The 22,877-nt window shown below is 43.1% G+C and overlaps 1 protein-coding gene across 4 annotated transcripts in view; it reads left to right on the forward strand.

Annotated features, from left to right (window-relative positions):
* The first annotated feature begins 2,074 nt into the window (after positions 1-2,074).
* Positions 2,075-22,877, forward strand: part of Asator (asator) — a 58,988-nt gene continuing 38,185 nt past the window's right edge. For 2 of the 4 annotated variants that reach the window (XM_065221349.1, XM_065221351.1), the window contains exon 1: positions 2,075-2,192. The gene's annotated coding sequence lies outside the window, so the exon portion shown is untranslated. Of the gene's footprint in view, positions 2,547-6,054; positions 6,324-22,877 lie in introns of those variants that run through there. The other 2 variants (XM_065221350.1, XM_065221352.1) reach the window with 2 other exon arrangements.

A 22,877-nucleotide genomic window follows, 5' to 3' on the forward strand; every position in this document is an offset into this window, starting at 1 on the left:
GGCACGGAAAAAACTCACATGATTACCAACCGCATCCGGGAGCTACGAGTCGAACGATGCGAGAAAATCTTGAACTTCCTTAAGCGAAAAAATCCGGTAATCCTGTTCACCGACGAGAGCATGTTTACCGTCGATTCCGTATCAAATTCCAGAACTGACCGGTATATTAGTTCTCTACCGGTAAAAGACGTGGCCGACGAGCACAAGAACGTGTATCTGACCAAGCATCCTGCTAGCGTTATGGTGTTTGGATTGGTGGCTTGCGATGGCAAAAAAAATGGACCCGGTGTTCATTCCAGAAGGCGACAAGGTCAACACGGAGGACTACATCGGGATTTTAAGTAAGTATGTTCATCCGTGGATCAAAGAACAGTACGGTCCGAAGCCAAATGTTGTATTTCAACAAGATGGGGCTCCGTGCCACACTTCGAACCGCACTCAGAAGTGGGCGAAGGATATGTGGCAGCCACACAGCCCCGATCTTAATCCGCTGGATTACTCAATATGGCGCGTCGTGAAGGCCAAGGCCTGTTCTGAACGCCACCCGAGTACAGCAAGCCTCAGACAAACATTGACCCGTACCTGGAGAGAAATGGATCCAGATCCACCGTGCATTCCGGGAGCGTGTGGAAGCCGTAATTGCAGCAAGTGGAATCTCGATCGAAGATTAACATAGTTAAAGACTCTGAGAAACATCCCCTTTGAATAGATTTAAAAATAGGAAAACGAAATTTTTGATAATTTTTTTAATTTTGACATTGCTCAATGGTGCAAACATTATCACGCATACGGTAGACACGTTACTTTTATCGGACAACGACAAACCATTAAGGTAATGGAATTAAATGGAAATATCTAACAGTTCTCTCTTTTAACAGGTTTTCCATTATAGACACCAACATTCATCAGGTTGGAAATTGTTGCTGAAAATTGCATTCAGGTAAAGTATTGAATTTTATCCAGTGCTAGTAATTTAACTGTTAACATGTGAATATAAAGAACGGTAATTTCTTATGTCTGATTATTTCCCTTTTGAAAATCTGACAGTACAGTGTGCATGCATTTAAAAGGTTTGATACTTGAAGTTTAAATGGGTCGCTGGATCTAGAATAAAGCAATTGCTTTCCATCTCCACTGTTCCCAACAAAGATATCTTATTTAACAAATAATTCTCAGTTGAAGATGCTAATTTCAAATAACATACTGTAGTGGTAATTTTTATACGATAGATGGAGTAGATGAAAGTATAGAGTTGATAGTTCCGTTAAACGCTGTACAGACTGGAGAGTTATAACATGTTATAACGGTTGTCAAATAATTGCAACACAGAGACCACCATCAAGATAACAATATAACATGTTATAACTCTGTAGTCTGAACGTACTATTAGAGTACGGCAGTGATGTTCTTGATGTACATATTCTGAAATTTGAATTTGAAATCGCAATCACTCAAAAGAAGGTATTCCTTCCGCTCGTTCAGTTTCGTTCAATTGCACTAGTTGCCTTCCACAGCCGGGCGCATTTCAGTCGCCTATGCCAGCGGTTCGCAGCCTGGAGACTCGTGCTGTTGGTTTAAATTGCCTCAGCGAATAAATTGAAGCTAGATAATGTAGGTTTTTAATTTTTCATCATAATATACCGCAAAGTGTATAAAGAAAGAAAGATTAGTAACTTTTTGTAATAAGATCAAATCGATTTGCAGTCTTCAACAAAGTTGTTTTGTATAGTATTCTCCATCTACGTTCGAGTTTTGGTGCAATTTGAGCAATATTTGGATTTCGGTAAGCAAATGAATAGGATCGTTCCGTTTCCCGCAAATCGAGTTTATGACCAAATTCGTTCAATTTTTGCCCAGTTGTTGGGGACTTCACTACGCATTGAAAGAGCAGTTGACCCACCCCATTGTCCATCGTACATAATTACCAAAGTATAGTAATCAACATACACAGGGTACGTGTCTCAGTGCCGGTTGGCAACCGCTGGCCTATGCCATGACCGACGATGACAGGCCTATCTGCCAGTATGCTGGCGTATCGATTCTCGTTCCGTTCGTTCAGTTCAGTTCAGTCGTCGTTCAGTTGTCGTTCGTCGCAGGCGCAGCAGAGAGGAACGCACACAGTCCGTGGCCGTCTGTGCGTGCGTGTGTGTCTGTCTGTCTCTCAACAAAAATGGTCTAAGGACGGGAGGACGGTAATTTTCTTCTGACTTGCGTAGCCGTAGGAAAATGGGAAATTCGACCGGATTGCACGCACCGGGCGGAGGCTAGCTCTGTCCGAAACGGTGCCCCATATTCTGGGTCCCGGCGGGTCGTTGTCGGTGTTCGCGTTCCGGTGGTTGTTCAGTGAAAAATCCTGCTTTTTCTGATTTTATTTCCGTGGTTTTGTCACACTCTGCTGACAGTTGTCGTGTGGTGCGGTGCGGTGGTTGACTCCTGCTGCTGGGGGTGCTGAGTCCTGGCAGCTGGGTGGAAAATTCGATCCGGGAGTTGGCGAAAAAACTGCTAGTTTTCTCGTTTGCGTTTGATTTACGATAGATGATTTAGAGGTGATTTATTTTGTTTGCTTGTGTGAATGAGTGGCGAAAGGAGCAATTTTCCTTGAAAAACGGGTGCTTATAATGATGGATGGTCCAGGCAGGCCGTGGGGGATGGGAGGCATTTTCTTCTGCTGCTGGGAGGGGATTATTCGATCGACCTGCTGTCATTCTCCCTCTCTCAATTTGCTTCTCCGATGTTGGTCGAAGAAGGAACAGTAGGCCGGGAAAACTGTGCTGAACGGGATCTGTGTTGGTGTGTGTGCGCGAGTGTTAGCAACAACGTACCAGGAGACTCCTTCGATGAGCGCTGCTGCAGCAGGATCAATGTGATAGCCTTGTGCAAATAAGGAAGGATAGAACAGCCAGCGAGTGCGAATCGATACATTTTTCCTCCGAGTGTTCGAATGCCGAATCGGAACTGAGTGAGTGTGAAAAGAAATATGGAACGCCGCCTACTGCATCTCGGAGTTGATGAGCTGCAGGAGAGCAAGGAAAAAATCGAAGCAAAGTAGCCACAGCAGTGAGTAATTAAGCGGAACGGTGTGTGAAGTTCGGTGGGTGGATGGACCGTGATGAGCAGGAGTGGGAGGAGAAGGTACGAAGAAAAAAGTGTCACAAAATGTGAGTGGCAGATAAAGGAAGAAAAGTACAAAGAGAAAGAGAGCGAGAACGAGAGAAAGAGACGGGGAAAGAGAGTGCGAGAAAGAAGAGAGGTGTTGGACAATGTGTGACGTAAATATAAGTGTTGTGTTTTTTTTTCTTGATTCGAGCGATTGTGGGATGACAGAGGATCCCGAGGAAGGCAGAAAATCGACCGAATCAGCGAACTTATTTATTTGCTACTGCGGCAGAGGCGGCGGCGGCGACGGCGGCAGCGATGGTGCACAGTAAAAACGGAGAAGAGTTATTGTTGTTGAGTATTATTTTGACAGGTTAAAAATAACATTCTAAACTTGTGCGGCAACTTTACATGTGTTATCATCGAGAGTTTGGGGGCTGTCTCTCGGCAATGCGAAACCCCGTTGGGTGTGAATTTGTTGAGTCTCGCAATTTCTTGGGCAGTTGGTTTTTTTAAGTTTTCTTTCTTATTTTTTTTCTCAGAAATACTACCTGTGAAGTAATGAAAAACCTGCAATTCTGAGAAAAGAATAGGAGCTTATTGATCCGTTAATTGGTATTGATATAAAATGTTAGCACACCTCCTTTGATTCTGAGAATGTTGGTGCTTTTTGACTACACAAATATCTACTGAAAAGTATGGGGAAAAAATGTCGTGACATATTTCTCTCTAACATTTTCTTGACATTTACCGCTTAATCGATTTACACTTTTAGGAATAGTAGGGGAAGTGGATGTAATGTCGGCCTAAATGCCCCTAATTTGGGCTCATACATAAATTCAGCAATCGACTAAATTTTCAATAGTGACCAAAAATATGTAGGGGAAGTGGGTCTAATGTTGGCCTATGGATCTAAGAATGGGCCCATCGCTAAAAATCTGCTATTTATCAATTATATCTAGATGAACGCGTCATTGGGACGGTACTAATGGATATTTTGGTCGCTATTGAAAATTTAGTCGTTTGCTGAATTTATGTATGGGCCCAAATTAGGGGCATTTAGGCTGACATTACATCGCTTTCCCCTATTAGTACCGTCCCAATGACGTGTTCATCTAGATAAAATTGATAAATAGCAGATTTTTAGCGATAGACCCATGCTTAGATCCATCGGCCAACATTAGAGCCATTTGCCCTATGACTGCAAATGCAAGCTTGGATCATTTTCGGTTGACCATAACCTGAAATTGATTATTGTTGCCTTGGTAAAACCAAAAAGAAAAAAAACTATGAAGTGAATCGATCTTAGAAATTAAGCCCTTTTCACGTGCTAATCGAGAATGATACAGTGCAGTAGGCTGCTGTTGGAGATTTTTTAGATTTGTCCTTGAAGTTCTCGTAAAATCATTGTAATGACTTGCCATTGCTAGAGCTGTCTGCCGAATCCAAAATTCCATAAATTTTGGTAAATTGGAACTATTTTAAAATTTAAATATGTGCGATTACATTAGTAACAATCACCATCTCAGCGCCCCTTGATGGGACTTTGTATAGGAGCGAGCTGTCAATTTGTTGGTTAGTGCCAAACAGTGAAGTTATGATTTTGATGTATACAAACCAATATTTTTTTTTCATAATGAAAGAATCAAATTTTACCTCTTATCGTTGAAATTCATTTGCCACAGTGTTTAAAGTTTTCTTGATTTTCCAACATAGTCTTGCTGGTGCTGAACTTGCCATGCAATGGTCCGGCTTTATCCAAGAAGTTGTCTTGATTTGACTTGCCTGCACGATGCACTGGACGGATTTCAAAGATTCTTTGTTCCTTTTTACGTATCCTTAGCAGCACATCTGCACTTGACCTTGAAATCTTTCGCCCTTGAGCCTTGTTAACGAAGACCTATGGATTTGTGAAATGTATAACTAATCACACCTAAAATTGTCCAGAAACTATGTACGTAGTCTCAACTCCCTTAATTAATTTAAACCTTCACGGTCCACTATTCCAAATCAGGAAGCTACCATTCTGAGTGAGTGACGTCAGCGTAGAATGCTTATGATTCTTTGTTTACAATCCTCAACTGCCACTTGACACTTTCCAATCCACGACTACACATTTCTCTCTCTCTCTTTCGCGATTCTTAATTCCTTCCGAAACCTGACATGTCAACCTCCTTTGTCCACCACCCCCCTTCCCGAGAAAAGCATTAGTCATAGGCATGTTTCCTCCCCATGGCATGCAAAACCGTGCTGCAGGATCGCAACATGTAGGTGCCTTCCTCCATGAATCATCTCCGAACAAGCTCGGAAGGGTGTTCTCTCTCGTTAGTTTTCCACTCTCTCTCTCTCTCTCTCGCTCTCGCTCTCGTTTTTCCTCAACATGAACATACAACATACAACATGCACACATATTTTCTTTTGTGCTGTTGCAAATTTCCACGGCCGCCCCTGTGTTGCTATTTGTAGCAACTTGGGCATGGGCACACTTGTCCAACATGAACGTGTATCCTGGTGGAAGAAAAAGAAAGGAATCAGCCTGCCGTATCCTGAGGTCTTTTGTCGTGAATGAAAGCGCGTTTTCCGTGTATGATTGTGTGAGTGCGTAGTTTTTTTTCTTCGAATAACGACAGTCGGTCCCTGAGTGTCCTGATGCGATGTGCTGAAGCAGGGTGTGTTTGCCTTGTGTGGATGACGTTAGCAATTCCCAGTGTTGATGGGATCGGAGTGCGACAAAGCAAGCTGTGCTGATTGCAGTGATGAGTGATCAGTTTCCCAACCAAAGCCCACTTTGATGCTGGAGCAGACGAATGTGAATCGAAGCCTGCCGCTGCTCGCTTTAGTCCGGCGGTGTCGAAGAGAGTGTCACAGTAAGTGAGACATGCTCCAGGAATATTGATTTTGACCGTGGTGTACACCTTTTGTGTATCGTTCAGGACAAGTGCAATGTGAAGATTTGCCGAGTGAAAAGTTTTCACGTGCCGAAAAAAGTGTATCGATTTTGAAGCAATGGCAAACGTCAGCCGTATCGGGCACTGGTGGTGAATCAAACAAAGAAGAACCCGGACCACCACCCCTGGAACAGAAAAAAAAAGAACAGATTTTTCGCTGCGGATGGCAATTAGAATCGACGAATAATGGCAGCAGGAAAAACTCAAATGGCCAAGGGAAAACACGCAATGCATGGCACTCAGTCGTGGTGGCGACAAGGAGAACCGAAGCACGTTGAAGTTAGTATCGAAGACACTGCAATGCCTCATTCGGTCGTCCGTCGTCCGTCGTAGGGAGAAGCCACCAAAAATTATCTAATCCATCCCATTTGTTGATCTAATCATCCGTCAGAGCCGATGGGGTGTCACCTCAGCTGGCCTCTCTAACCCTACACAATCAGGAAAATTAGTTGTTTTTTTGTGTGTCCCCACATCCTATTGATTTATCATTTTCCTTGTCCTTTGCCTACTATGCGGTCACATCGCGGAGACAGATACATATGATGCCATGCCATGCAGCAGTTGGCCGGACGCCGCACTCTATGATGGGTGGCTGGTGTCGTCGTAGTAGCCATGGCCGCGTAGGGTGCGGCACTGTTTCGGCATACGTGTTTTACAGCATTCGTAATTTAACTCGCGAAAGAATTTGTGTATGACGGGAATGGGTCCCATCTGCCGAAGAAGTGCTCCACCCTGCTGTTATGGTTGAATTGGCGTGACACTTTGTGCTTTGCTTGGTTGGGTGTTTTTTGTGGAGTGTGCGGTCTATAGCGCTGTTTTTGCTCGCGTGGAGCTCATTGTGGTGCCGAAGACGGTCGAAGAGGGAAGTGGAAGAAGAACCGGATTGGATTACCATCGATGAGCTGCTTTCTGTTGGTATATTGGTACTTTGTTCGACCAGCGAATGGTGGAGGCAAAGGGTTTCTCTAATTTCAGCAAAGCTTAAGCGGGAGGGGAAATGGGACACTACTTAATTAGATCAAGGTTAACCAAAGTTGCCCCATGGGGATACCGATAGGAGTCTAATGATTTCGAAATGAGAGCTACGAAAGCAAATTTTGATGGAATTTTAATGATTATTTAGTAATCTCTTTCTCTAGAAATTTACCCAAACATTTTTCTTTTTTAATTGCATTTCTCAGTATTTCATAGGGAGTGATATTTTACAGGTATTTAAATCTCCGATCATTTAGAGAAATACTATACGAATACGAATGGATTCACGTTTTGTGTGTGTGTGCTAAAGGTGTAATAACAATGAAAAAAAAATGAATTTTATTCAAGTTCTTGAAAACACGGGGCTGCCATACAGTATCCCCTCAATAATCCGACTCTCGAAAAGTCAAAGAAGCCGGATTAAACAACATTGATACACTTTTTTGGGTCGTATCCAAGATGAATGCGACTGACGAAATTCTTGTTGTTGGTGATTTCAATCCTGAGTCAAAATTCCTGAAGTGGACCACTGATTTTTCACAAATCATTGGATTCCGTTCAAAATACGTATATATATTGCTCTTACCACGACAAACAATAACCCAAAATATTTCGGCAAAAAGCGCATTTAAACAAAAGTTATAAACAATTAAGTTTTTTGGACCCTTTTTCGAAAAAAAAATCTTATCTCTAGATCGGGCCAATGAATTTATCTCCAGTTTTGATATAATCACAAGAAGACATGTTTCTTCCAAAATCACTAAAATTTATTCATCAAAAATGTAATTTGTTTATAATAATTACAATTTTTTATAAACAAATGCAATTTTTTTGGTGTTCCCCGCACGATACAAGATTGATTTTTTTTTAGAATTGTTCCTTGACTTTTTTCCCATACAGAACCGTTTCAACATTTTTGTCACCAGTATTGGGAGCCGAGTTATAGCAATTTTTGTAACGCGCCGCACCAAGCGCACGGCGCCGCGTCGCGCCGCTCGCGCGTTCACGCATCGGGAAAGACACGGGAAAGACGAAACGAGGAAACGAGTTCGGACCAAGAGCGCGTAGCGACTCGCTTCGCGCGCGAGCGGCGGGTCGCGGCGCCGCGCGCTTGGTGCGGCGCGTTACAAAAATTGCTATAGCTCGGCTCCCAATACTGGTGACAAAAATGTTGAAACGGTTCTGTATGGGAAAAAAGTCAGGGAACAATTCTAAAAAAAAAGCAATCTTGTATCGCGCGGGGAACACCAAAAAAATTGCATTTGTTTATAAAAAATTGTAATTATTATAAACAAATTACATTTTTGATGAATAAATTTTAGTGATTTTGGAAGAAACATGTCTTCTTGTGATAATATCAAAACTGGAGAAAAATTCATTGGCCCGATCTAGAGATGAGATTTTTTTTCGAAAAAGGGTCAAAAAAACTTAATTGTTTATAACTTTTGTTTAAATGCGAATTTTGCCGAAATATTTTGGGTTATTGTTTGTCGTGGTAAGAGCAATATATAGACGTATTTTGAATGGAATCCAATGATTTGTGAAAAATCAGTGGTCCACTTCAGGAATTTTGACTCTCCTGCTTCAGTCAACTGGTCATCAAATGGAACAGGGTTCTTTCATCCTCGTTCTAATGGCTCATACATTACACCTCTAGTAGCATCTCTTCTAGATTGCTACAGTACTGCTGATCTTCTGCAACTGAACGGGATTTCGAATGAAAATCATAGACTGCTTGATCTATGTTTCCTTAGCCGTGAACTCGCCCCTAATAGCTCGGTTCAAGAGGTAACATCGAAAACATCAACTGGGACGATGAACTCCGAGATCGTGATGCTTCTTCTATTTTCTCGAATATTGTCGTGTATGCGATCAACCAGTTTGTACCCATGACAACTCCACCCATATCTAGTAACCCTCCTTGGATCAACCACCGACTCAAGCGACTGAAGTCATCCAAACGAGCTGCCTTGAAGACATTTTGTAAACCGTACAACCTCGTTAACAAACAATCTAAGTGGCTCAACAAACAGCTTTATCAAGCCCTTCAGCGCCATCTACAAACTAAACTCAAAGCAAATCCCAAGAGCTTCTGGAATCATGTGAACGATCAACGGAAGGAATCGGCTTTACCTTCTACCATGTACAATACGGATCGAGAAGAGTAAGATACGGAGGGAATCGCTGACCTGTTCATGTCACAATTCAGCAGTGTCTTCGTCAAAGAAAATTTACCTAACGAGCACATCGTAGCCGCCGTAAGTGATGTTCCCGTACTTTCTGCTGTTGGGCCGCATCCGCCTATCTCGACTAATGATGTTCGTAGAGCAGGCCTTCGTTTGAAAAATTCTTTCAACACTGGCCCTGACGAAATCCCTTCCGCGGTTATCAAGAACTGTATTGGAGTGCTGGCCGCACCTTTAGCATCCATTTTCAACCTCTCTTTGGATTCTGGGATCTTTCCCTACTGCTGGAAGGTTCTTTTGTTTTCCCTGTCTTCAAAAAAGACAATAAGCAGTCGGTGTCCTTTATGTGCACTCTCAAAACTTTTTGAACTATTGATGCTAGATTATTGAAAACACACCTGCTCTAGTTACATCGCGACTGAACAACACGGACTCATGCCGAAGAAGTCGACCGCTACAAATCTCGTTCAATACACATCATCAATCATACGCAAGATGGAAAGAGGTCATCAAGTGGATGCTATCTACACCGATCTTTCCGCAGCTTTTGATAAAATCATTCACGACATTTCAGTGGCCAAACTAGAGCGACTTGGCTTTCACGGTTCCCTTCTTGATTGGCTTCGCTCATACCTCATACCGGTCGACCTATGTCAGTGAAGATTGGAGATCATTTTTCTCAACCGTTCGCTGTTTCTTATGGTGTACCTCAAGGTAGTCATCTGGGACCGTTCATATTTGTATTGTATCTGAATGACGTTCACTTTTAGATCCGTTGCCTGAAGCTGTCTTATGCCGACGATTTCAAACTATACTTTGTCATGGAGGCGAACCAGCCCAAGGCTGAAAGCCTCCCTAATAAAGTTAAATAATAATAATACTTTGTCATCAAAGATCGAAGTGATGCATTGTTTCTTCATCAGCAGCTGGACGTTTTTGCTGCTCGGTGTGACAAGAATAGGATGGTATTAAATGCTTTTAAATGTGCCATTAAAACGTTTTCCAGGAAAAAATCACCTATCTGCTATGCTTACAGCCTGCAAAAGCAAATATTAAGCCACGAATCTACCATTAAAGACTTAGGCGTTCTACTTGGTTCACAACTCACCTTCAAGGACCATGTGGCTTATGTTTCCGCTAAGGCATCTTCTCAACTTGGTTTCATTTTTCGTTTCGCCAAAGACTTTAGGGACATTTTCTGTTTAAAAACACTCTATTGTTCGCTAGTCCGCTCCACATTAGAGTACTGTTCCGTATTATGGGCTCCTTTTTACAGCAACGGGGTGAATCGTATTGAGGCCATTCAGCGAAGATTTGTACGTCTCGTCCTTCGTTGGCTACCCTGGAGTGATCCTTTCAATCGCCCTAGAAATGAAAGTCGCTGTAATTTGATGTCCCTACAATTTCACCGAAGCGTCTTTAAAGCTACCTTCATCGCTGATCTCCTACGATCGGACATTAATTGCGGTTCACTTCAGTAGCAGTTGAATGTCAATATCAGATGCGTAAATTTACGTTCTTATTATTTATTCAAGAAGCCGGGATTTTTCGTACAAACTACGGCGCTAATGAGTCGTTAACTAAGCATGTGCAAGATCTTCAACAAATGTTATAATTGCTTTGATTTTAATATCCCTCGTGTTAGACTTTAGAATCTGTTTTATAATGTATCTGTCGGTACTGAAATGATGAGGTTTTGCGCTCACTAGTGTGGGCTTTTCCCTCCAAATAAATAAATAAATAAAAGGTATGCAAACGTCATTGATAATTGGTTGCCAGTGTGAAAACTAATGCCTAGTGGCAGGGTGCCCAGCTAACCGGGAATTTAACGGGAGATCCGGGAAAAAACAATAAACTTTAACCCGTTATAGATAGATAAATAGAACACTGGGCATTAATGGGATATATGGTCTCTTAAATTAAAAGTTATATTTTTTTATGAATATACAAGTTTACTATAACTGATGTATAGACAGACGACAGACGACACTACCACAACGGACCCCGCCGTCATCGTTGATAGGCTTGGAACCCATTTTCAATCGCTGTCAGCTATCGACAGTTACTCGGCGGACTTTCGGCGTAAGCAAAACGCAACTGTCAATTCCATCGCCAACTTCCGTATCCCCGACGACGATTCTAACGCCCTGTTGCGGTCGGTTATCCGCTTCTAACCTATCTGGTCGACTCAAGTTGTTGGATCTGTTCAACAGATCATGGTTAAGCGACTCCCTCCCGTCGCTATGGCATCACAGCCTTTTTTTTTTTTTTTTATACAGGGGGGAATCTGCTCACAGACACCTGAGAAGGAACTCAGGGTGTGGGGATGGGAGAATTTCACTTCCGACCCACTAAACCTTACCCTGTGCGCTTGGCCCTTGGCCTCCCCGGAACCGCCCGAAGGCATTACTTCGTGGGAGGGGCCACTGTAGCGCTATGGCGCCTCTCTAGCAATACTCTAACGATCTGGTCGGGCAGTAGGTAACTGCTGCTCGGCTCGCCACTGTCGTTGTAATACCGAAACTATGTGGGTGACCGCAGTCACCACCGCGCTCCAGTTCTCGGTGGTACCACACATCCTATGAACGATGTTGTCCGGACTGGTATCCGCTCCGCATATCGCTAGCATAGCGCTCGATACTGGCTCGAAACGTGGACAGGCAAACACGACGTGTTCGGCGGTCTCCTCGACACCAGCACATGTGGGGCAGGTGGGAGTACTTGCATGTCCGAACCTATGCAGGTAGCTCCTAAAGCAGCCATGGCCTGACAGGAACTGTGTCAGGTGGAAGTTTACTTCCCCATGGCGCCTGTTGACCCAGCTTGATACGGAAGGTATCAAGCGGTAAGTCCACCTCCCCTTTGTGGAGTTTTCCCACTCCAATTGCCATCTCGCGGTCGACACAACTCGCGCGTTGTTGCGCACCCCTCGAACGGTCCTCGCGTCATAGCACGCTACATCCTCCTTAATGATAAGGCTGATTGGCATCATCCCTGCTATGACACAGACGGCCTCTCTCGAGATAGTGCGGTATGCACTGGCCACCCTTAAGCACATTAGCCTGTGTGTACTCTCTAATTTCTGCCTGTGGCAGTCAATATCGAGTACCGCAGCCCACGCAGGGCCGCCGTATCTGAGGATAGATACTACGACCCCAGCGAGGAGCCTGCGCTTACTGGCATTCACTGCCGAGCTGTTTGACATCATACGGGATAGCCATAGACGCTCTCTTGCAGGCGTACTCGACGTGGCAGCCGAAGCTGAGCTTATCGTCGAGCATGACCCCCAAGAGTTTTAGAGAGCGCACAGACCGAATTGTGCTTCCGCCGACTGTCAACGTTGCATGCTGTACTGACATGCGATTGTTGACTACGACCACTTCCGTCTTGTGATGGGCGAGCTCCAGTTTCCTGGTTCTCATCCATTCCTCCACAAGCCTGACGCAGTGGCCCGCTGTCAGCTCTACCTCCTCGAGGGATTCCCCGCAGACTACCAGCGTGACATCGTCGGCAAAACCTACAATTTTCACGCCTACCGGGAATTTTATCCTCAACAGTCCATCGTACATGACGTTCCATAACACCGGGCCCAGGATGGAGCCTTGTGGCACACCTGCGGTGACTCTAACGCATTTTTCGCCATCTTCTGTGTCGTACATCAACACACGATTCTGGAAGTAGCTTTCCAGAATCTTATACAGCCCTCCGGGAATTTGGAGCTGGTGTAGCGAGCGGGCTATCGCCCCCCAGCACGCGCTGTTGAACGCGTTCTTCACGTCTAAGGTTAGCACCGCGCAGTAGCGAATGCCCCTTCGTTTCCGATGGACCACCTCTGCCGTCTGGATGACGTCGCGGATGACGTCGCGGATGGCGTCCACCGTGGATCTGCCCTTTCGGAACCCGTACTGGCTGCTTGACAGGCCGTCTACACCTTCGGTGTAGGCCGACAGCCTGTTGAGGATGACCCTCTCAAGCAGTTTCCCAGTGGTGTCCAGCAAACAGATGGGTCTGTATGCTGACGGGTCCCCAGGGGGTTTTCCTGGCTTCGGAAGCAGCACCAGCTTCTGCCGCTTCCACGCGTCTGGGAAGACGCCTACGTCCAAACAAGTCTGAAAAACAGAACGGAACATGTCTGGATTTTCCGCAACGGCAATGGCATCACAGCCTGGTTGTCCCTATCTGTAAGGTTGGCAAACCAGGTAATGGATGCTCAAACGTCGTCTCTGCAGCGTCTTCAATGAGCACAGCTTGTTAGATCATCGGCAGCATGCGTTTCGACACGGTCACGAGACGAATACGTATTTTGGTACGCTATTGTCAGTCTGAATGGTGTATTCTGCAATCTCCCAGTAGCCATTTTCATTTTCGTCTACGCCGACGATATCGTCATTATGCCCTTAGGAATGCTATCAAAATCCTCCGGACGAAACTAGCACAGGCCGTTAAGTTTGTGCATCGTTGGGCATCTGGTGCCGGATTCCAGTTGTCGGCGGAGAAAAGTTCGTTCAACCACATCTGCACCCATGGCCACCGGTCTTTGTCCACACCCAGGTTATACCGCAACGAAACACCGTCAAAATCCTCGGAGTGCGACTCGACCACAGCCTTTCTTTCAAGGCCCACTTCGATGAGGTTAAGGCCAACTGCCAAACTCGACTGAACCTACTCCGCTCCCTCATCAGACGCCATCCCGACAGCAACCGGCACTTACGAATCCGTATCTCCAAGGCGATCATCGTACGGGATCGAACTCACGTGTATGGCTCGAACGACCCTCGTAGAAAAACTATCTACTGTCTATCAAAGGGCATCACCTCCGGTCTGCTTGTATCCACCCCTGGATTAGGACGGCATACTCCCCTTTGACCGACTTATCGACATGACCATCTGTCTCCGGACCATCGCATTCCTTGAAAAGACTACGGGTTCTAGCAAAGGAGTATTCTTCCTCGAGGAGGCCAACCAACTCCTTACCAGAACTGTTAACCAGACCCTCCCCCGAGTGTCAAGGGTCCACTGGTGTAGAGCCAGGGGTTGGAACCTGCCCAAAATTGCCATCGATCAGGCAATGAAACAAACGTTCAAGGTCGGTTCCAACCCCCTTGCCGTTACCCAGACCCACCGTAACCTAATCGAACACCGATACAAATGATATAGCTTACGTTACTCTGACGGATCTCTTTCCCAGGGTAAAATCGGCATTGGGATCTCCAGCCCCGAATCTAGGGTTTGTTACCTCCTCCCAGACCAGTGCAGAGTGTTCTTGGCTGAAGCCGCCGCCGCTTTCTTTGAGATCTCCACTCCATCAAGCAAACCAATCGTCCTTTTCTCACCGACTCAGCCATTGCTGTAGCCGCCATTGATGCCGAACACCCTACTCACCCATGGATACAGACCATGCTCTCGAGCAGTGTTGGCAAAATCACCAATCAAATTATATTTTTATGCTCTCATACGCTCTTAATATCACGCGTGATATTGGAACTCCCTTAGCTCAGTCGGTAAAGGCGCAGCTACAAAGCAAGACCATGCTGGAGGTGGCTGGGTTCAATTCCCGGTCCGGTCTAGGAATTTTTCGGGTTGGAAAATTTCTCGACTTCCCTGGGCATAGAAGTATGATTGGACTTGCCACACAATTATACCAATGCAAAAATGGTACAGGCATCGAAAACTCTCAATTAATAACTGTGGAAGTGCATCTAGAACACTAGGTTGAGAGCACGCAATAAGCTAATATGCGATATGCAATAAGCTTGAAATGCGAAGAAGAAGAAGAAGATATTGGAACAAAATATCATGCTTGATATTGATTTTTCAAGCTCCTTTGATATTGCGAGACTATTCACAACGTGCAAAAATCAAGCTGAAAGTTGACTCGACACAACAATGATTCCGTTGCACACCGTTTTCTTGGAAAGAGAAAGTATAGTTTGCTATCTCGTTTTACTCTTCTACGATGGCAGACGCGGAGGGACTGCTACCAACCGTTATTAAAATTTCGGTTGCGTTCGGGTGTAAAGCAAAAATCATGAAACTCAATCTCACCACAGTTTGTTGAGATTTGCAGCTGGTGAGTTTTGTTAGCTTGATATTCCGAGTTGCAATATAAAAGCTTGTAAAATCAACCGCATCGAGCGTGATCTTGGGCATTGGAGAGATTTGATTTTTTGATATTTTCCCAACACTGCTCCCGAGTGCCCCATCTGGCACTACTGTCACCTGGATACCCGGTCACTGCGAAATTCAGGGCAATGTGGAAGCTGATCGTCTCGCTTCCTCCGGTAGACGGTCCACAAAACGCACGAAAATTGTGATTTAATCGTTTTTTTTTTCTGAGGAATGGCCAAAACTGGTGCACTTACCCTGACCTATTTTTTCCCCTGGATTTGTTCTCCGTCGATCTTGTTTTTCGTACTGAGTACCAATGCTACCGAAGCCAGGAAGGCAGCTCCCACATCTGGACCTTATCTATCGACCCATCAACTCATGACCCGAGCACCAACGGCGTTACTTCCCTTGTCTGCTTAGTTGTTGTGCTTTTATTTTATACACGGCGAATGAGAACGACCCAAATTTGAGTTTAGTTCACTCATAATCGCCAAAAGTGCAGGAACTCAGCGATGAGTAAATTTGCCTCATGTTTTCCCAGGTTTTCCAGGATTTTCCAGGGAAAAATTCCCGAATTTGAGAAAAGTAAAGATTTGATTCACTCAGTCTATTGGTACTAGTCCGAAACTGAATAAAATTTTCGTAAATTTACTCATTTTCCGGCAGATTTTTTAGGTTTTCCACAGGAAACCATGAGACAAATTTTACTCATCGCTGAGTTCCTGCACTTTTGGCGATTATGAGTGAACTAAACTCAAATTTGGGTCGTTCTCATTTTCCGTGTATATATTTCTTACTTAAATGATCTTTGACGAAATACCCAGCCCCGAGAATTGCAACGATGTTTTCCTTAAAAATGTAGTAGTTTATATTTTCATTTTGAGGGGGACCTGTTCCACGACATATTCGAGCATTTCCGAGAAACAACGAACGACTGAAAAGTTTAGGTAGCTTGATCCAAAAGATTGATTGCTTCCTTGACCGCCCAGACAACCAGAAGTCGTATAACAAACAATGCACAGATGCATTGTAAAATACTACAGATTAATTACAAAATCGAAAGAATTTCATCGCGTGATGTTTAAGTTTCATCGTATATAACAAACATTAACAAACTGAATTTGTTATTTCAAATTCAGTCGTATATGATGTACAATTGATTCGCTTTTAAGGTAGCTTTACATTTGAGTAATTCTTGTTGAAACCAGGCCACATGGTATTTAAATATTGACCATTGACACATGGTCTTTAAATATTTAAATATATTCGCTTGATTGGTCGAAACTGATGAAAATATGAGATTGCCACTTTCCTTAGCTCAAATTTATGGACCCCTCGCTCGCCAAGGGGCCTTACAGTTTTCAAAAAAGTCAGATGGAACCCTCCTAAATCGGTTGGTTTTTAAAGATTTTTTAATCTATTATTTGTATGGTAAATTATGATAAAATTTAATAATTCAAATTTCTCCCGTCAGTATATTTTAACATGAACCGATTTAGAAATGTGAGTTTTGGCGAAGAAAAACCCGATGTACATGAAAGTTGATTGATTCACCATTTCGGACACAGCGTGTAAGGAACAGTCCGTCATTTTACACGAACAGAATGGCAAGTTGTGACTTACGAATATGACAGGGCACAATAATTTTACAAGTCTACAGCTCGTTGCTAGGATTTCATATGCAAACTGTCTGGAAGGTCTTGCAAATCGCGTTTCGGCAAAAAATGCAATAATGTCATATCGATCCTAGGATGGACCGAGAACTTTGGAGGAGAATATCCCAAATATCCAGAGTAGTTTCAATAACTTCATGGAAGGACTCCAAGGACCTCAGGCAGGGATGGAAAATCATTTACATTCATTTCGTGCATTCATTTACATTCATTTGCCTCGAACTTTTTTCATCAACAGAATTCCTTAACATAGTGTTTGAAGCTTTTGTAGGCTTTCATATTAGCTACATCTTTTGTAAACAACTCAAATCTGTATCTCTTATGCGTGATGAATCAGAGCGATAAGAACCCCCCATTGTTTTTCAGTGAATGTAAATTGCATTCACTGAAAAACAATAACATGTTCTGCCAGCTCTATTTCATCATGCATAAGAGATTAAGATTTTAGTTATTAACAAAAGTTGAAGTTAATATCAAAAGCTACAAAAGCTTTATACATCATTTAACGGTATTCTGTTGATGAAAAAAGTTAGAGGCAAATTAATGTAAATGAACTCTCGAAATGAATGTAAATGATTTTCCATCCCTGACCTCAGGACAGTTCAGAACTTTGCAGACGTTTAAAGATCTTTAAGGGTAAGTTCTGAGAACGTCAGAGCTTTTCCCTAAACTTTAAGAAAATTTTGTAAACTTGATGATGACTGAAGAACTTCATGACAGCGCCAGTAACTTCAAGAACATTTCAGGAACTTTAGAAATACTTCAGAAAAACTTCTGGTCAATCTAGAGGTCTTCGGGAAGTTCTGAACTTCAGGACAGTTCAATGAACATCCGAAAAATTGTGGAAACTTTAGGGTAGTTCCAAAAACTTGAGAATTTCAGGACCGTTCGATTTGACGTCGGGTTACGTGCTCGGTATCAATATTCGGCGACTGTGTTAGGGGAACCACTTTTTCCCATCACGGAAACGTCTCGTTTTCTGATGAAAAAATTACGTAATTTTTGGTTTATTCAATTTTACGTAATAAAAAAGCGAAAATTGATTTTGATAAAATTTTACAAACGCGAGATATTCGCGATCAATCATATAAATTCGATTTTTTTTTTGCTTTTTCTAACGTCCCGGGAAAAAAAACTTTTCTTAATTCGAAGTGTTGACAATGTGGTATTCGGTCATTGCAAGAATTTGTATGTACCACTTCAATACTGTTACGCATTTGACCACAAACGTTTGGTTGCTGGGTACATTATCAAAGAGCTTTGGGCGTGATCTGGCTGGCAGCAAGGCGAGCGAACGTTCAATGAAAATTAATTCTTAAATAGCAATTATTTATGGTGGTCCTGAAAAGAACCGTTTTGTCGTGATGGTTTAGTAATGCTGAGTTATGAGAGGTGTTCTACACGGGTGAGGCTGGCGAACTGTATACTGTTTGGAACGCAGGTGATGCGCTTGGCGTACATGGCCCACAGCGGCTCACGATGAGCAACTGAATCCGATCAGTAGCGGTGCGGCTTCTTCCTCCTTCTTCGTTGAATCGAGGGCTCTTGAGGGCAGCCTTGATAGCTGGCTGCTTGTGGGAAGCCTTTCGTTGTGTACTGGAGAGAAATGTACAACGCCAAAAGCACTGCTGCTGCTGTTGATGATGACCGGACACCACCACACACGGTGATTGAATACGGTGCTCGGCGAGAACGGATGGAATTCGATTTTGAAATCTGTGTTAGGGACAGTGCTTTTTGCTAGCCAAAAAGGTTAAATAACGTGCCTATGGTTACTTGGGTCATGAACAGACTGCGGGATAATAAGGTGAGATCTGAGAACTTCTAAACAATTTTGAGCACTTCAGGGAACCTTCGAGAACATCAAGGCTTGTTCCACTAGCTTCAAGAAAACTGCAGAAACTTTTAAGAAGTTCTAATAAATCAGAGAATCCATGAAAGCGTCACAAAAGTCTAAAGAATTGGAGGAAAATTGTGAATGCTTTATAGAAATTCCAAGAACCTGTGACAGGCTAGGTTCAGAGATCTTCAGGCAAGCTCAGAGATGTTGAGGAAAGAGTCCAGAATTTCGGGGAAGTTTAAAGATCTGTAAAGGTTAGTTTCGATTAATGCAGGACTGCTCCAAGAATTCCTTGAAAATTTCGAGAAACTTTACTGCCGCTCCTCGCATGTCCGTCCTATAGCGAAAATTGGCAATTCGAGAAAATCGCATTTTTAGTTTGATTCGTATACCATTGCTTCTTATCCAATTTGGCATTATTTTCATTATCAGAATAATGCTGTTGATTTCATCCAGTATTATGAAAATATGGGTGATTAGCTACGATTTGCATTGAAAATGACAGTTTTTAGAAAACATCATACATATTTTGAGAACTATACAGAAGTTCAACAATTTTCAGGGAAAATCATCAGGTGTAGAACTTGCAGGTAACTTCGAGAACATCAGAGAAGATCAATGACCTCAGTTTAGTTCAATTCGTTAACTAGATACTCAGGAAGTTTCCGAAAACTTCAATTCTGAGATCTTCAGGAAAGCCAATTGCAGAATTTTCAAGGATGTTGCGATTACTTGAGGATTGATAAGAGCATTTCAGGACAACTACAATATGTTTCGAAAAATTATGGATAATTCAGGAGAAATTATGGAGAAGTTCAGGAATGTTCCAAAATTTTCAGGAATATTGCGTACTCTAGTTTTGTGTGTACTTCCCTTAACTACAGTTATGAGCGGGGCCCATGGCTTTGAGATGGGTTGAGCGCAAAACTGCGAATTCAGTGACTTACCAGCTCCAAATTTAGCGTGACAATATTTCTCGTTTGCTCTAAAGGACCACGAAAATTGCATCCGTTAGCAATACGTTGCAACAGCTCAATCACTAGTCTATCAGATTTTCCTCAACGTTAGGTGGGCGAAAGCGGAACGGAAATGGCAAGTTTGACAGTTGGCACAAACGGCATCAAGCTGTTTAGTTGAAATCGATTTGGTACCGTAATCCGTAAAATTCAGTAGCTATCGTTCGGCATGATATTTTATCATATTGAGTGCTCTGTTATTTATTTTTTACCGGATGCAATGTGCGTTGGTCTTAAAGCCTTTCTGAAGATATGCATCTATTTCTAGGTATAACTGGAATTAGGGCGTAACAGCTTTTGTAAACAATGACTTCTTTCGATGATTTCTAGAAAGTCAAGGCTCGCCAACGCAAATCATCATCACCATCGGGTATTAGAAGACTTCCCCTACGCGACGGTTATGTTGGTTTGCATGGGCGTGCCTTGAATTCTTAGAAATCATCGAGAGAAGTCATTGCTTACGAAAGCTGTTACGCCCTAATTCCAGCTCTATCTAGATTTGTCTATGTAGGTAATAAATTCAGCATTTGACAAGTCTGAAAATACTCTTTCCAACCGGATGTGGATAGATCCTTTTTTTTTAAACTGGGTCGACTTGATTCTTGCTCTTCCTCATAATCTTGAAGGTTAAATTTCACTAAATTTTCATTTGGTTAACGAGTAGCAAGTCCCAAATCAGCAACTCCACACTCTCCCAATGACCATATTTTCAATTACCCCTGTCAGACTGCGTTGTAGACCAGAATATACGATTGTGTACATGGGCAGTAACACACCTGCAGCAGCACAATAACGGAATCAGGAGAGATCGCGTGAAAGTGGTTAAGCAATGATGATGTTCCTACACTTGCCTTTATAGCCATCCGTCGTCACCGCACTGTGGGTCAGTCATTAAAATTTCGTGGCGAAAATCTAAAACTCTTTTTCAAATCAATCGGTCCATTTCAGTATGCTAGGTTTTTCAACACGATTCTACAATTTACGATGTTTGCAAAAACCATTTTTTACCATTTCCTAATTTAAAACCGAACTATTGTAATAATACAGCAGTTCATTAATTCTTTGCATCTTCGTCTTCCTCTTTTTCTTCTTCGCATTTGAAGATTATTTCTTATCGCATTTTTGCTTATGGCGTGCTCTTATCTTAGTACCTTAGATATACTTCCACAGTTATTAATTGAGAGCTTTCGATGCCTATTCCTTTTTGCATTAATATGTGGCATAATTGTTTGGCATGTACAATCATTTTCTATGTCCAGCGAAGTATATTATTACACCTATTAGTATGTATCAAAAATTCGGGATAAGGAGGGACCATCAGAGCACCCATTTGAAGCCATTTGGATGAAGAGAGTTAAGATGCCAACTCCCTATTGCTAACATTTCGTGGATAAAGGGTGGGCTCTTCTCCCCATTCTTTTGGGCATCTTCCTGTTGCATGGTTCATTTTCTGACCAATTGATAGTTGGAAGGAGATTCTTAACTGTCCCAAGGAAATGAATAGGCGAATTGTCTATCAATTCCATCCATTCGTTTTTGGCCCTTCATACAGCGATTTGCTGATGACAATCAGAGATTATTAAGCTTGATCAAGTTCAACAGTGAGGAGAGCCCACAGCTATCGGACTAGTTTCCGTGCTACAATGAGTGGTAGACCACTATCATCATCTTCAGTATACCGAATTGCGTGGCTTTGCAATCACAAATCTATGCCCAGCGATGTCGAGATATTATCCAACCCGAAAAATTCCTAGACCAAATCAGGAATCCAACCCAGCCACCTTCAGCATGGTCTTGCTTTGTAGCTGGGCCGATGTGAGCTAAGGGAGACCGTGAACTAGTTTTTACATGTTCCACCTAAAAGTAACGGTATTCCCAAGAATTCGAACTGAAACCAATCCAGAGAGGTAGTGTGGATTCTATCCTTCAAATTGGTACCAATTGTTTTTGCAAATATCTGCCAACGGAATAAACAGAAGCATTTTAATCAACCGTACATTTTGAAGTTTTCCAACATTTTCTCAAAAATTTGTGGTTAAATCCAGTTTAATCCTCCGAAAAAAAACCTTACATGGTGTTTATGAAAATATAGAAAACTGAATGAAATACAGTTTGTTCAACATTTCATAATTTTTTCCATCAATTTTGTATTTGTTTTCCAAAGAATTCAGAAACAGAAAGCTGTGAAACTTTGGCATCTTCAGAAGAGTTGCTTATTTTTTTAAGAACAACTTTTCTGAAGACATTAGGTCTCCGCCTGGAGCCTCAAACAATCTCATTATGCCACTAGAAGGTTTTTGTTATAACGAGAAGCTTCTCAGAAGGAAATGCTTCGTTTAAGAGCGATTGGTTTTGTCCTCGCCTAAATTGCATTTCTGGCCCACTGTGCGTCGGTCGAACCGGACGGTATATCGCCAATATGCGCCGGGAACGAACAACGTTACGTACCTACCTGACACCCCCCCGGACGGGAACGAAAACACACGCCTCAGCAAGCGGGTTTTTCTCGACTCGACCGAAGAATTTCCCTCATCGCCTTCTTCTCCACCTCATTTTCAATTTTCTTGTGTGTGTGCTTTTTTTTTCACACGCTTCTGCGGCGCACTGGCTGCGAAGATCGCGTAACTCTGCGACCGACAAAGTAGGCCGTGGCGACGACGAGGAAGGAAGGAAAACACGTCTGATTTCCCACCTGAACATCATTATCCGGTTTGGCTGCCTCCTCCCCTAGGTCTACTTGGATTGGATGAGCGAGTGAAAACAGAACTTCCTCAAAAGCGAAACTGAACCTCGTTCGAGTGCGCTCCGCTTGGGCCACAAGATCTGCTTTTATCGAAAGTATCTGCTAACGACGCCCTATCGCAACGGTGCTGTGAGAGATTAGGTGTTATAGCCGATGGTGTAAAACGAGTGGTTCGAATATAGCGTCAGTGTTTCAAGTAGGTACCTACTCCTAACGCACACATTCTTGAGCGCAAACAACCGTCGTGGGTGCACCGGTAGACGTTATTTTTAAAAAAGCGACTCAATGGAGA

The sequence above is a fragment of the Ochlerotatus camptorhynchus genome, unplaced genomic scaffold (assembly GCF_037179485.1).
Source record: "Ochlerotatus camptorhynchus isolate MF236.1 unplaced genomic scaffold, CSIRO-AGI_Acam_v1.1 ptg000141l, whole genome shotgun sequence".
Taxonomy (NCBI): domain Eukaryota; kingdom Metazoa; phylum Arthropoda; class Insecta; order Diptera; family Culicidae; genus Ochlerotatus; species Ochlerotatus camptorhynchus.